General features: G+C 38.4%; 1 protein-coding gene across 1 annotated transcript in view; it reads right to left on the reverse strand.

Moving 5' to 3' along the window:
- The window catches only part of FAM13A (family with sequence similarity 13 member A), a 274,476-nt gene extending 257,909 nt beyond the window's left edge, over positions 1-16,567 (reverse strand). Inside the window, exon 1 of the mRNA XM_081042945.1 lies at positions 16,372-16,567. The gene's annotated coding sequence lies outside the window, so the exon portion shown is untranslated. The remainder of the gene's footprint in view (positions 1-16,371) is intronic.
- Positions 16,568-16,711: the final 144 nt, after the last annotated feature.

Genomic DNA, 16,711 nt, shown 5'->3' on the forward strand with positions numbered 1-16,711 from the left:
AATGCTTTGCCCTCACTGATTTTTTTTCTAGTAAAGATTCCTGACTGTAAAATTTCTGGATCACAGAAAACAAGAACATGTGCTAAGGCTCTTGACATACATTGGCTCTGGCAGTCTGTTATATTCTACAACCCATCCTACCCAAGTATGAATATTGTATAAAATATTTCCTATTTTAGAAAAGAAAGTCTTATATTTCTTTTTCATATAACTACTGTGGCCCAGACTCTTAACTTCCCCCCAGATGCAATCTTTCTTTCTGATACAAGAGCTCTTTCTCCCTCATAGTGGGGATTGAGTCCATGCTTATCTCACTAGAAACGACATTTCCCAACCTCTCAGACAGGTAGATAGATAGGGCCATGTGACCATACACTTATTAACAGAATGTGAAGGAATAGGCTATGTGCACCCTCTGTGTCACGTGCTTAACAGGACTTCACTTGCTCCACATTTACTCTCCTTCCCTTTCATCCCGAACTGGAATGTGTGTACACCAGAAACCTAGCTTCAACCATGCAGAAATGTCCCAGGGGAGGATGGCATCACTAGTGGAAAGGACTTAGACCTCTGAATGACTTTGTGGAGTACAGCTGCTTTACAGTTTAGATCAACTGAACTTTGTTTTTAATTAATTAATTAATTAATTATTTTATTAGTTTCAGGTGTACAAGACAAGGTAATACTTAGACGTTCATCATTTGTATCCCTCACACTGTGAACCCCCCTCCCCCCATCCATTATCCCTCCGACCTCACACCCAGCCATCACATTATATATATAAAATTATAGTTGGCATTCATTAATGTTTAGCTTCTGGTGTACAATGCCATGATCAGACATCCACAGTATCTCTGAGGTGGTCTCCCAAATAGGACGCATGTCCATCGGATACCCAACAAAATCTTTACAACATTATTGAATAAGTTCCCCAAATTAATTTTCAAAAAACCCTGAGGCCATCTTGTGGTTACCAGCTGCTTCCTAATCCCTTCCCCTTCCCCTTATCCCCAACCCCCCCTGCCCCTGCCCATCTAACAACTCTCGGTTTTTTCTTTGTGTCCTCAAAACTGTCTCTGATTAGTTCATTCACATATTCTTTTCTTTAGATTCAGCATATAAGTGAGATCATATGGTACTTGTCTTTCTCTTTCTGACTGATTTCACTTAACATAATGTTCTCTAGATCCATCCATGTTGTTGCAAATGATAAGATTTCTTTCTTCTTTATGGCTGCGTAGTACTCCATTGTATAAATGTACCACAGCTTCTTAATCCAGTCGTCTACCGATGGGCATTTCGGTTGTTTCCATATCTTGGCTATTGTGTATAGTGCTGCAATAAACATAGGAGTGCATACTGATTTTTGAATTGGAGTTTTGGATTTCTCCGGGTAGATGCCTAGGAGTGGAATTACTGGATCATAGAGTAGTTCCACTTTCAGATTCCTGAGATACCTCCATACTGTTTTCCATAGTGGCTGCACTAATCTGCAATCCCACCAACAGTGCACTAGCGTTCCCTTTTCTCCACATCCGCGCCAGCATTTGTTGTTTGTTGATTTGCATCAACTGAACTTTTATAAAAGAAATAAACTATCAGTATGCTAGTGTATGCGAAGGTCCTGCGTGTGTATTTGTACAAAACCAGTTTGTCTTTACCCTAATACACACTAACCAAATGACTCAGCCCATTTAATGAGCAAATTTTTTCATTTCTCACTTATCTGTGATACTACCCATACTATATACTAAGTTCATACACACACACACACACACACACACACATACACATGCACACACCCGGGTATTTTTCGGGCTAGTATATTCCATCTAGTTTTTTTCCCCCTAGTTTTATACCGTTATCATAATATTTGAATAACTATATCTTTATAATTCATTTAAATATCTGATAAAGATAGCCTTCTCTCATTATCCATCTTTTCCAAAATTTTATTGCTCTTCTTTCCAATCAATTCTTCATGATGAATTTCAAAATTATTCAGCAATGTTAGAATATGTTAGAGCACTGAAACATTGCTATTGTTACATCTTATTTCTATTTTGGATATAACAACATATGACCTAAGAACGAAAAAATCTAGCCCTAATTTTCATAACTTCTTATATACCATTATAAAGTAAAATTAATACTATGCCTAGTAAATTTTTATCCTTAGTTATTATTCTTCTCTGTGACGACTAGATTTCACTTGCAAAAAGAAACTCTGAATAGGTTTATTTAACAAAAAACACTCAAAGACACTCTTCATTTCAAACAATGTTTGTGTATCTATGGACTATATGTGAAATTAGAGTCTGAAATAGTTTTTTGTAACCCCAAAATGGATGCTTAATTCCAGAGAGTTTTCTGAGCTGTCATACATGTATATTCCTGAGTACTGATTTACAAAGAACCTTAAGATGTGCAAGCCATAGCCAAGAGGTTTGCTTATATGAGCTATTGCTTTTCCCCCAGAAGAGAAAAAGGAGTTTTTAAAAGTGCTTTTCTGAAAGTCCACTATGGTGGGCCAATTCCATGACTACTCCCAGAAATGCTGAAATACCATGGCAAGACAAGGATGTCCTATTTTCAAGAAGATCCATGGGCACCCTGGAGAAAGGTGTCAAGGTGACTTCATGACTGGTGGTCGGTCCCCTAGCATGCTGTCATTCAAATGACCCTGTGACCTGGGGAAGCTTGATGGAGAAAACTAAAAGGGCCAGGTTATTCTCTAGCCTCCAAAAAAGCTAAAAATGCTTCAAAGCCAAGTCTTCCGATGTTAGTTGGCAGAGCTATCAGTTTTCAAAGGACAAAATCTCTTCAGCTGGAGTAGATCTAAGGGATGCCAGAAGAACAGCAGTAGATTGCAGATACATTCCTATTAGCCACGTTCCAGGAAGCAGCAAGTATCACGGGTGGGGTGGGCTGGTGTTATTAATAATAACAGCATGAATTACCTGGGCCCTCTGGAAATGGGAGGCTTTTTCATCCAAACTCAGTCTCTACTCCAGTGCTAGCCCTCTCCCAGCTATTTCTCAATGAGTATCCCAGCCTGGCTCGAATCAATGACATCCAACCAGACTGGGTATCAGAAGTCAGTCAGCAACTATTTAATATTTATGTAGTCTTTCTTGATCAGTCAGGGATGTGGATGTTAGATATTTTGGGTTTAGCATCACTGACAGTAGATGCAATGAGACATTACTTGCTGTAGGCCAGGGGTCAGCAACTACAGCCTGTGTGCCAAATCTGACCACCACAGGCCAAATCCAGCTATTCCAAACCAATCTGGGTACATTCATCTGTTTACATAATGTATATGGTTGCTTTGGCACTACAGTGGCTAAGTTCAGTAGCTGCAGAGACCAAACCTATGGCCTGCAAAGCCCAAAATATTTACCATCTGAGCCTTTGTGGAACAAGTTTGCTGACCCTTGCTCTAGGCTACTCAGTAACATTATTGGGCATGAGAGTCCTCATATACCCACAGAAGACTCCTCTACGTGCTTTGGTTCCTTGGAAAATAGAAGGAAATAGGTCTTTCTTGGATTCGTTAATCTACTTGGTTACAACTGCCCCATTACCTGGGTGTGGGGCTATTTTTACCTTCTCCTAATTATTTTTTGAGGGATTTCTCAGGAAAAAGTCCAATTTAAATCTAATGATTCCATTTCTGTTCTGAATTCTAGGTGCACTAGCACTCCACGTAAGGAAAAAAAAATACCACACGTCTAGGAAAAGACAGATTGTTCTGTAGCCATGGAAGCAAATAGCCAACATAACTAATTCTAAACCTGCTCAATCAGCAACTCGCCTCAGTTAACCAATTGGTTTTGCAAGCCAAACCATCAGTGACAACCCATCACTTCTGGCCAATCAAGAATGGGCTCACTCCATTGAACGTGTCTCTGAGTGCCAACCAATCAATAAGTGTCTCATTTGAGTAAATTCTCCTTCAGATGATGTCAACACCCTTGAAAACCCATGAACCCCAGTTCCACACTTCCCCAAAACCCTACATAAGATAGCAGTCTGCTCTGCTCAGAAGGCCGCCTGACCAGCAAAGCTTTCCCTCACTACAATGATCAGGAAATTCATCTTTTTAAATTTTTTTATTTCAGGTACTGAGTACTGGTGTCATCATTCTTTAACACCACCTACAGTTTAGACATCCCAATTCCATGGGTCATTATTTAAGTCCTATCATTTGACCTGTATTTCTATTACTTCTTCTCTAGCTTGCTTACCACCCCTTCTTTCAGCACCACTTATGGCCCCACCTTAATGCTCAGCATATCCTTGGCTGAGGCTGGACTGCTAAATACCATTCCCTATCCTCCCCTGGAAGCTAAAGCAGATCCACTATGCCAGTCTCCATAGGAGAGAATCAGAATCCAGGCCCCGAAGAAGTGGGCAAGAGAGCTGACTTGGGAATCAGGAAGCTCTGTATCTGATAATTACCTCAATCTCAGGAAGCAAGCAAGAGAATAGATGCATTTTCTTTTGAAAAGTTTTTGTTATTTTCCCAATAAGTTTTCTAAAGCCATAATTTAACTTTTTCATTTCATAAGCACTCCTACGATACACAATGTATACCCACTACTATTCTAAGAATTAGGGCTGAAGGGGTTACGGGAATGGTATATGACTTGAGCTCTTAAGTACATGTAAACAAAAAAGGACACAATTTGCAAATATCATGAGGGCATCCTGTTTGGCCATTTTGTCTCATCTGCAGAGTGATCTGCAATTCCTTCTACCTAGTTGGGAATTACTATTGCTCACAATTAACACAAACCCTTTGATTCCTATTGTTCTTCACTCTGCCATCGTCACAGTTTATGATTACCTCATAGCCCCTCAAGGCACCTTAGTCTTAATCTTTCAGTTAGCAAATATGATACATTACATTGTATAATCAAATTCGAAATGTGTACCCTTAGCACTTGAAGATTAAAAGATGAAAAAAATGTGATGTGTGGAAGTGACTGAAGCTAAAGCTGCAAGAAGGCAAGTGTTGACCTGACTCAGAAACCATTAATTAGGACGGCAGAAAAAGGAAAGGGCATTCTCACATGGGTCTGTGTGATGAGCCCAGAGACAGACATCAGCATGAAAAGCAAGGGGCTTTCAACAGCAAGACAAGCAGTCTAGGCTGGACCTCATAAACAATCAGGAGCTATTGCAGGTTCTTAACTAGAATGAACGGTTTGATAAAACTAGTGACAAATTAATCTGGAAGTCTGACCAGAACATGCTAGAATGGAAAGGAGACTTATTACAGATAAATGCACCTTGTTTACAATAATACAGCTGAGATGAAGGTTTCTTGAATCCAGACAGTGAAAGATAAGTCACACACATTTTGTAGAAAGAACTCCTAAGACTGGTAACTAACTTTAAATAAGAAGCAAAAGAAATGCTATGCTAGACAAGAGAAGCATAAAAGGGTGATTCTAAAGATTGTTTTCCAGGACACTGGATTAGTGCCTAATAACTTGACTACTTTAAACCACAGTCTGCCTGGAAAAGTTCTGACTTACGCTTGTTGACTTAATTTAATTATCTACAGTGTCCCCTTTCACTCATAAAAGTGTTCTGGGAAAGTTGAGGCTATGGGAGATACCAGCAAAGGCTATTGCCAGGGTATCAGAAGGACCCCCTCCACCAGGATCCCAAGAATCCAGAATCACTACAACGTCGGTCTTCATTGGACAGATCTTTTCACTCCCCTCCACTTCCTGTCAGAATCCAGGCTTCATTCCTCCACTTCTAACTCCAATGCACGGTCCTGTGGGCCAGTTCATGAGACGAGGACCTGAGAAAGTATATGTGGATCACCCCCAAACACTCCACCACATTCTTAAGTAGCAACAGGAAATGTCTATCTAGCAAGGGGATTTTCTTGTCTTCCTCTCTTATGTGCTGATTTTCTTCCACCAGCTCGACATCCTGAAAGCAACAGTGAGGCACCATCGGTGATGGTTCAGTCTTCAAATTTGCTGCATACAACCAGCACCGCTATAAACCTGAGGCTTTTTGTTTCTCTTCAAATGTAACTTTGAATTCCTTCTCATTTTTCATTTATAAATTCCTTCTCATTTTTCCTTTAGGAAACTGTATTACCTAAATGATTGTGCCGTTGACAAAGGAAGCTCTATAGAAATACCATTTTTAGGTTAGTGTTTTATAAGTTTGATACAAACATTTAAAAAATGGTTATAAATTTTTTTCTCACCGTTTGGACTATGTATTATATGGTTCCCCCACTAATAAAAGAAATTAATTAGTTGGGAAACAGAACATATTTGAGCAGAAAGTCGCACTTGGTTTTGTGCGGACTCTAGAAATCAATCGCAGAGCAGGGGCAACTTTCAGTAGGGAATGGACACTAGAATCATTTTCATTAGCGTATTGAAGGTTGCTACAGCCTCCCTTGGCTTCTTTAATCCCTCCCTAAAAAAAAAATCACCACACCCTATTTATTCTCTCTCTAAAAAGTTTTTCAGATCAATTTCCTCTCTATGTCCACAGCCAATTTTTTTTTAATTAAAAAAAATTTACATACGGTACCTCATCAGCATTCCTTTGGCACAACTACGTCACTACATTTCTGAAACGTTTGATTATGTTACTTTGCTGATTATTCTCTTTCTCTTTAGGTCTATTGGCTCCATACGTGGGTTTTGAGGTGTCTCTTATCATCCATGGACTTGTATGTGAATTCTCAGTGTATGCACACTGCAGTGGCATCCATCTTAGCATTTTTACCTTCCTAAGAATAAAAAATGCTAACCCATAAACTATATTCCAAACTCCTTAGCATGGCTTAAAGGTTTTTCAAACTCAAATTCCACACTAGCCTCTCCATTATATACCTTAAATTCCAGCCGCTGTCCTCATGATAGGCTGGATAGTGAACACCCAAAATTGTCCACATCCTAATCCTCAGAACTTGTAAATATTTTACCTTACACGGCAAGATGGAATTTGCAGATGTGATTAAATTAAGGATCTTAAAATGGGGAGATTATCCTGGATTATCTGGATCTAATGTAATCACATGGATCCTTATAAGAAGGAGGCAGAAGAGTCAGAGTTAGAGGAATGTGAGAAACTGGAAGACACAGGCTGCTAGATTAAAGATGGAGGAAGAGGCCACAAGCCAAGGAATAAAGGCATCCTCCAGAAGCTGGGAAAGGCAAGGACTCCCCTAGAACATCAAGAAGAACCTTAATTTTTAGCCCAGGGAAACTGATTTCAGACTTCTGAATTCCAGAATAATAAGAAAATAACATTATGCTGGGTTTTTGTTTTGTCTTTAAATAAAATTTATTGGGGAATATTGGGCAACAGTGTGTTTCTCCAGGGCCCATCAGCTCCAAGTCGTTGTCCCTCAATCTAGTTGTGGAGGGTGCAGCTCAGCTCCAAGTCCAGTCACTGTTTTCAATCTTTAGTTGAGGGGGGAACAGTCCACCATCCCATGAGGGAATTGAACTGGCAACCTTGTTGTTGAGAGCTTGTGCTCTAACCAACTGAGCCCTCCAGCCGCCCCATTATGCTGTTTTAAATCACTAAGTTTTGTTACAGCAGCAATAGAAAACTAATACGTTGATGTTCCACAAATTAAACAGGTGTACAATTTCCCATTTCAGAACTTTTGTTCATGATCTTGTGTTTTCCAGAAACATCACTGTCTCCTTTTTCTACTTGGGGAACTCATACACATACGTCAACGCGCAGCACCAATGTCACCAGCACTCCTGATTAACGCTGCTCCCTTATGTGTACATACACCTCATGTAAACCACTAGTATAACATTTAGACATGGCATTGTTATTGTTTGCAAACCTATCTTTCTAGATTGGGAATTTCTCGAGGGATAGGGCAATATCTTATTGTACTTCCTTGTAGGCTTCATAAAATAAATATTTGTACAATAAATGTTTTAAATGTGTAGTTATAAACCTTAGGTTGCTCCTGGAAGCACTTTGAGACTCATTTAAAAGTTAGGACAAGAAATGGGGATTGCATGAGTGAGTGTTCTCAGAAAAAGAATTGAAAAGTGTGAGCAGGGATATGCTTTCTAAGAGATTCCAGAGAAAGTTCAGAGACCTGTAAAAAAAAGTCAAAATAATAAATGTAGGGTAGGGGAAACAGGCGAAGGTGGTCAGAAGGTACAAACTTCCAGTTATAAGATAAATAAGTCCTGGGGAATATAATGTATAGCATAAACTACAGTTAATAATACTGTCTTATATATTTGAAAGCTGCTAAGATAGATCTTAAAAGTTCTTACCACAAGAAAACTAACTTCTAACTATGTGAGTTGATGGATGTTAGCTATACTTACTATATATAGTACTCCACAGTATATACATATCGAATCATTATGTTGTACACCTTAAACTTATACAATGTTTTATGTCAATAATATGTCAATGTTATATCTCAATAAAAGTGACAGAAAGAAATAAATATAAAGAGAAACTAGTAAAACAAAAGCTCATTGGAGACAGTGCTCATTGGAAGATATTTGTAGCCTTTAACATCTTAGTCCTTTATTTTCAACCTCTTATTACCAGGAAGATTCCACTGACTTTTTTTTCTAATCTTACTTCTGAGTAAAGGTTAAGTTGAAATTGTTGAAGCAATTACTTTTGATTTTTTAAAAATATTTTTATTAAAAAAATAGAGCTAACATACATTATATTAGTTTCAGGTGTACACTCTCGTTATTCAACATTTATATATCTACAGAAATGATCACCATGCTAAGTCCAGCAACCATCTGACACCGTACCATGCTACCACAATGTTATTGACTATATTCCCCATGTGTAAGTTACATCCCCATGACTTATTTGTTTTATAGCTGGAAATCTGAACCTCTTATTCCCTTTCACTTTTCCCCCCTTTTTAAATTTTTCAATTACAGTTGACATTCAATATTATTTTATATTAATTTCAGGTGTACAGCATAGTGGTTAGACATTTGTATAGACATTTGATTTTAAATTGTGACCAGACTAAGGGTAATAAAATAGTATGAACATCACTGCCAATTACAAGGTATAAATAGTAAATCAATATTCCAACTTAAAAAAATATTATAGCAGAAAAGGTACCTCGAGTTTATTTTAAAAAATATTAATTATTAAGCACTTATACCTATATTAACTCATTCAATGAATATTTAAAAAAAGATAGGATATAAATGCCATCATTCTCATTTTATAATGAAAAAAACACTTGAAACTCAGAGAAATCAAATTACTTGCCAAACCGCACAGCTGGAAAGATGTAAAGCAGAACAGAAGCTCAAGACTTCACTTATTTATTCATTTAATACTCAAATATTTACGAAGAGAATACCATTTGCCATGTACTGTTGCAGACACTATGTTCTAATCCAGATTTTTAAAAATGGATATGGCTTGTAATCCTAAAATCCTTACACCTCCTATGAGTTACAATATGCTCGGCTATCGTGGATTGTTAGGAAAGGTGGAGGGGGCATAGCTATAGGATTCCTGTGCATTCATGTGGCACTGTAATAACATCGCACATTAAGATAGCTGCAATAGTTTATTATTGAGTCATGAATTGCTGCTGAATTTCTATTTTATATATAACAATTTGTAGCCCTTCACTGCGGCATGCACGACTCCTAGTAGTTAAGCAATTAGCCTGAGATAAATCCATTTCCTAGTCATTTACATCAAAGAGTCTCAAACTATGAAAAAGGGAGGGAATCTATCTCAAAAAAGTAATAAATAAATAAATAAATAAACAATAAAAAACAGAAGGAAAAAAGGAAGTTAGAGTCCCAATACTACACATGAAAGATAGATAAGAAAAAAACCAAAAACTAAAAACTCTCTTCTGTGACTGGAGCGATAATAAATTAACTAAAATCCCCTATTGGTAAAAAGAAATAAAAAACTTAGAAACAAACATGGTCAGCCTAAAATTAGTGTCTGTGTTGTAGTAATAGATACTGCTGTTAAATAAACCAACCTGTTTCTTTTTAATATAGAAACAAACTACCAGTTGAAGAGAGAAGTCTTTAAAGGTCCAGTCAGCTTCAAAAGGATGGATTTAATAATCCCATCAATTCCTCCTCATCAAGCAATCATGTAATTCAGCACACTGTTGATAGGGGCTTTCCAAATTGTTGGCTAGTTCCACTATGACATCCCGAAAGGAAAACAGCACAATGTAGTAGACGAGGGAGAGGGGAAAAACAGAAATTTGTGAATACTGCAAACTTAAGTATAAAGAGGAAAGGGTTATGGGGGAAAATCTATACTTATACCTATTCATCTCAATGCAGAAGAGGGAAAACTATGAAAATACAAGGAAAGAGAGATAGTTATCACCTCTACCACCTTTCAGAATTGAGATGTCAGGGTTTAGGTTGAGAGATACAATAAATACAAGCAATGGGAAGGAAGGACAGAGTTAAACCCCTCTCTCCAATTTTTGTGGTTGTTAAGCCTAATAAAGGACAACAAAGATAAACTAAAATATATTTCAAACATATTTCCAAAAGGATGACTATTTGAAGACTATCTTTTGCATCATACTTCCATTTTTATATCTTTACCATTCCCTTCAGATACCTATAATTGGGCTAAAAATCTGCAAAAACAGTACATGTGATATGCTGCAATTAGTATTAAAGCAAAGAAAGAAAATGTGCATCTGTTTCAGACAAAGTGAGAATTTTCAATACACAATCCTGAGGTGGTTTTGTGAATCCCCTTATAATTACAACCACAGATATGAGGTGTGATAAAAAAATACAGTGAATGTTTAAATTGAAAAAAAATTATTACAGTAAAAGACACATTACCATTACTCCCCTCAAAATACTCCCCCTTGCTTTTAACACCTTATCCCATCGTTCTTGCCACTTTCTGAAGCAGTTCTGGAAGTCCTCTTTCATGAGTGTCTTTAGTTGTGCTGTCATGGCTGCTTCGATGTCCTGAATTGATTCAAAATGTTTACCTTTCATGGTCATTTTGACTTTGGGGAAGAGCCAGAAATCACACGATGCCAGATCCAGTGAATAAGGTGGATAAGGGCACACCATAATGTTTTTATTTGACAGAAATTGCTGTACCAGAGAAGTGATATGTGACATGGAGCCTTTCCCGCTGTGATCACAAAGTATGGTAAATGCTGCTGTCGAGTGCCATCCAATGCAAAGGCAGGGATCTTCAATACAGAAAGTATTAGTAACCTTAGTAACAGTGTGTGATAAGTTTCAACTTGTTTGGTGCAGTCAGTCAGGTGTGAACTACGGTTGAAAAAAGTGTTTTAAAGTGTGCAGTAAATCATCTTCCATCATGACAATGCTGTGTCACACATTGCTTCTGGTACGTCAATTTCTGTCAAATAAAAACATTAGGGTGTGTCCTTATCCACCTTATTCACCGGATCTGGCACCATGTGACGTCTGGCTCTTCCCCAAAATCAAAATTATTCAGGACACTGAGTTAGCCACAACAGTACAACTAAAGACACTTATGAAAGAGGACTTCCAGAACTGTTTCAGAAAGTGGCAACAACGATGGGATAAATGTGTTTGAAAAAAAAAAGGGAGTATTTTGGGTGTGATTAGGGCAATGTGTCTTTTACTGTAATACTTTTTTAAAATTTAAACATTCACTGTATTGTTTGATCACACCTCATAGTAAGCCCAATCTGGGCAACAGGTGTGTTCCTAGTGGTGTTTGGCAGATGCTAATCAACGATATCATAAAACATTTATAATATGTTGTAAAGAAGAGCCTGAATAAAATTATGTATATTATGACTCCATGTTCTCATTTTATATGTATGTATATACATATAAAATGATATCGATACAGAAAGAGTGGATATGCACCAAAATACTAAGAGTAATTATCTCTGAATGTTGGTATTACCTTCCATTTTCTTTCTGCATTTAATATTTTCCTACAAAGACTGTATACAATTTAAGAAGGGGGTAGGTGTAAGAAGAAAACATCCCTCCCAAAAGAATACATTATGAGAGAGATCTTATATTCAAAATAGTGGTCAAGATACAAAGGTTTTCAAACTTTAGCATACGAAACTCTCTTGGGACACTCACTGAAAATATAGATTCCTGGGCTTCATCCCTGGAGTGCACCCCCAAATCTATATGTTGAACCCAAGGTGATTCTGACCCATAAAGTCTAAAGAGTAACCTTGAGAAATGTAGCTTTTTGGGAAAACTATAACTTGAAGGATCTACAGATTAACAGAGAGAGGACTTTCCAAGCTAAAGGAAAAGCTTGAAGCTGCACGTGCTGGGGACTGGGAGAGTGAGTGTTCTGATGCCCAGTGAGGTCTGAGGAAACTTGAGTCAACCAATCTATGGACCTGAGGGCTCCTTTAGAGAATAGTTGGAAACTGGGCAGTTTGGAAAGGTAAGGTAGGTACATAAATTTCACTCAAGTTTCCCACCCATATTGCTGACAACAATCAGCAATTCACTGGTTTCTTCAATTTTTTAAAAAATTAAATTTATTCAGGTAACAATGGTTAATAAAATTACATAGATTTCAAGTGTACAATTCTATAATACATCATCTATATATCACATTGTGTGCTCACTACCCAGAGTCAGTTCTCCTTCCATCACCACATATATGACCCCTTTACCCTCTTCTACCACCAAAATTTGATTTCTTCAATTTTTATCCACTTGTTTTTCAGGAACTGAGTCTAACTTTTCCTTAAACATTTCCACCAGTAATTTTCATTTTTATGACCCTATTAAATCTTTTTTTTTAAATTAGTTTCAGGTGTACAAGACAAGGTAATACTTAGACGTTCATCATTTATATCCCTCACACTGTGAACCCCCCTCCCCCCATCCATTATCCCTCCGACCTCACACTGAGCCATCACATTATATATATAAAATTATAGTTGGCATTCATTAATGTTTAGCTTCTGGTGTACAATGCCATGGTCAGGCATCCACATTATCTCTGAGGTGGTCTCCCAAATAGGACGCATGTCCATCGGATACCCAACAAAATCTTTACAACATTATTGAATAAGTTCCCCAAATTAATTTTCAAAAAACCCTGAGGCCATCTTGTGGTTACCAGCTGCTTCCTAATCCCTTCACCTTCCCCCCATCCCCAACCCCTCCCCCCCGCCCATCTAACAACTCTCGGTTTTTTCTTTGTGTCCTTAAAACTGTCTCTGTAAATCTTTTCTACTCTCTTAGAAACTCATTATTTTATCTTTGCATATGATGCCTATCAATTAAAAACCAACCACCAGAAATCAAGGAAACACAGAAACAAAATAAATGTAAAAGTCCCCTACTGGGCATCTATATGACTCAAGAGTATAAGAAATCACTATCTTCCCTATTATATTAACTGTTTAAAAAAGATATGGGATTTCCCAATACGTAATCTGATCTTTCACTTGTGTCCATAAATTTTCAAGTGGAAAACTGTTCCTAACTTTAACCATTTTAAAAGAAATTTTTTTTAAAATTAAATATGAATAATTTGGGCTTTAATACACAATACAAAGTAAAATAATTTTACGACTAAGAGACTTCAAAGAACAAGCATCCATTTTACTGATGACAACCATTTCACATCCTGATTGCTCTAAAAGATACGCACACACACATACATATCCCAAAAGAAAAATAAATTATATTTCAGTTGGAAAATGCCCCTCAATATTTTACATCCCTTAAAGTAGGTGACAGTAAGTGGTTGTTGTGAAAACTATTGATTTTCAAGTAAATGGAACCCAAAAAGCAAAAAAAAAAAAAAAGCAATTCCTTTAAAATTAAGAATTTACCAAGAACTGTCCTATGCCATTACAAAACTATGGTGCATAAAGATTACTACTGAAAGTGAGGCCACATAATGTATTTCTATTTATATTATCTCAGCAGAAAGGGAATTCAGAGATTGTAATGGGGAGAAACATAAGCTACTTTCAGTTGACTGGGAGTAGTTTTCAGAAAACCCACAATTCAATAAACCAAATGCTAAGTCTGATAAACACTGTTGCAAACTTAATGTGCTTTCTCACTCCTGCCTTTGTTGGTAAGTTAATGTCAAAATTCCATTTTATAAGTGGAAATTTTAGTTATGCAGAAATAACATTTATTTTTCTTCCTTTTCATGTCTTTGCATTACAAACTTCGATTGTGATAGTGCTTTAAAGCCTGATAGACCAGCTCAAATCTCACTTTGCCGCCTACATTTTATAATTCATGTACTTTTTTAACCTTTGTGTTCTTGTACATAAACCAGAATTAACATCTACCTTGTAGTACCGTTATAAGCATTATCACAAGGAGCAATTATATATACAGAGAAGGAAAGACTTACTGGTAGGTTACACCTGAAAGTAATAAAAATAAATAAATGCATAGTATTAGATTTAAAAAGGAAAAAAAAAAGTACTGGTGGCAGAAATTCTCAAGGAGTGGAATGTCTTTTGATTAGAGAATAAACTACAGGGAATGGGTAAGTGACGGTTGGAAGATAAAGAAAACAAAAATGCTCTGAATAAGAAAGTGAAAAAGAATCTTCAGATTTCACAAGGAGCTAAAAGGGAAAGACAAAAGGGATCCTGATACAGAAAAATGCTGGGGAGAGAAAGGAGAAGATGGTATAGTAAGATGGAGTGAGGCTGTGGCCCAATCCGAGAACTGACAACAAGAAGTGCCCTGTGGCCAACCAGACTCTTAATAAAACAAGGATGCCCAAAGTTCTATTCTAAGGTCCCTCCTCTCTTGTATTCTAATATAAATCTGCCACAATTGCAACCTCTCCCCCATCAAAAAAGAAAAAAACAGATTGTTAGATAAAACTATCTTGTGTAAAGACAGCTGTCTTGAGTAAAGTCTTATTAAACGTCTGGTAAATACAACTACCTTATGTGAAGCGGTGTTTCGAGGAGATTAAGGAATGTGGGCTGTGTTCCAGATTTGAATTTACACAAGGTGATGAAAAGGGAACAGCTATAAAAGATAAGACACTAGCAAGCTGGGAAATTCAGCAGAAACAGAGAAACAATGCAAGTGATATCTGGAAGAAAATTAAACTCCAGAGATATTGGAAGAGGGAGATAAGAAGCAGGGTTTGTTTTATTTAAGTAAAATAAACGGGACAGAGTGACCCAGTAGGCTGGAAGAGTAGGGGAAAAGCCAAGGCTGCTAACATCTGGTTAATTACTTGGCAGGCAGTAAATGTCAGCTCTTTCCCCTTATAGGAAAGGATCCTATCAGATACCAGTGTTTTCATGCTTCTTACAAATATCAGGGGAAAAAGGCAAACTTTCAAAAGTGAAATAAAACTAGCATGAAGTTGTATTTTATGTAAAATAGTCAACCAAAACTGCAGAAACTGGTATATATGGGGAGGCGGAGGTAAGGGGAAGATCTATCTTCAGGAAAAGCAGGCATCTGTCAAAACCACATATAACTTCACAGCACAACTAGACGACCAAAGATTTTCCATTGTGCCTAATCAGGGAAGGCTCTGATTTTGAGGAAGGCAATTGAACAGATTGGGCGGGGGAGTTAAATAGAAGGCTTAGCATCAGCATCTTTTCTGCTATATGAATGCTTAGGCCAGTTCCCTTTTGAAACATTCTAGCAACACTATGGCCTTGGCAAATAAATGACGAATTATTATGCTACATTGTGTTAATGAAAAAGGTTAGACATTTATGTTCAGATACTAGAGAAACTTAACTGAAACTTTTCCATTTTTCAAGGTAGTATACAAAAAAAGAGAGCAAGAAAAGGCTAAACGCAGTTCCTCGGTAAACAGGTGCTGCAGGACCAAGGTGCAGCCGCTCCCTTCTCCCGGAAAGGCTCATAGGACCCAGCAGGCAACTGGATCCAGGAGGAGGGTAAAGGCACGGTTCATCACAGCGGTTATTAGTGTGCAGGTGCCGGCATTCGTTCCATTTAGAATGCCAAAATAGAAACCTATGGTATCTCCGTTTGAAACAAATCAAGGGAATCTTCGTCAATCTGCAATTCCCTTACTACTACTGAGAAGCTGGGGTAGTAAAAGCGTGGCAGGGAGCCTCCCACAGGCTTACGCGTCTACCAGGTGTAGCCGGTTTTGCACAGCGTCGGCTTCTACAGAGACTGTGACTTCCACCTTGCAGCAATCCCCCCAGAGAGCGGAGACTCAGACCCAGCTAGACCGCTCCCCGCTGCGCCCCGGGCACCCAGGGATTGCTCCGGTGGGTGGTGCAGACTGTAAGCCCCAGTTCCCCTCCAGAACCCTGTACCCACGAGGAGCCAGCCTCCCTGCCCTCGGCCGACAGCCGCATCCACTCCCTCCTACCGTAGCTCAAGACCCTTGCTCTGGCTCGTTCCGTCCGGGCGGGCGGGCGCTGGGAGGCGCAGGCACCAGGGCCGCTATTTGTAAACACGCTCCACGTGCGCTCTCCCTATCCATTTGCATGCCGCTCCCCGCATCTGAGGATGCGCAGCTTTTTCGCAAGCCCTCAGAGGGTGCGAGTTTTATTCTCCTGAGCGTAGAATAAGCCTCGCCCGCAGATCCTGGGAGGGCGAAGACTGGGTGAGCTCGCACCGTCCCCTGCTGGTCCGTGCAGCCGTCGGCCGGCTGGAGCAGGCGGGCCATTAACTAAACCCACGCGGCACCTAGAGTCGCAGCAGCGGCC

Source organism: Rhinolophus hipposideros (genome assembly GCF_964194185.1).
Source record: "Rhinolophus hipposideros genome assembly, chromosome: 1".
Classification (NCBI taxonomy): Eukaryota; Metazoa; Chordata; class Mammalia; order Chiroptera; family Rhinolophidae; genus Rhinolophus; species Rhinolophus hipposideros.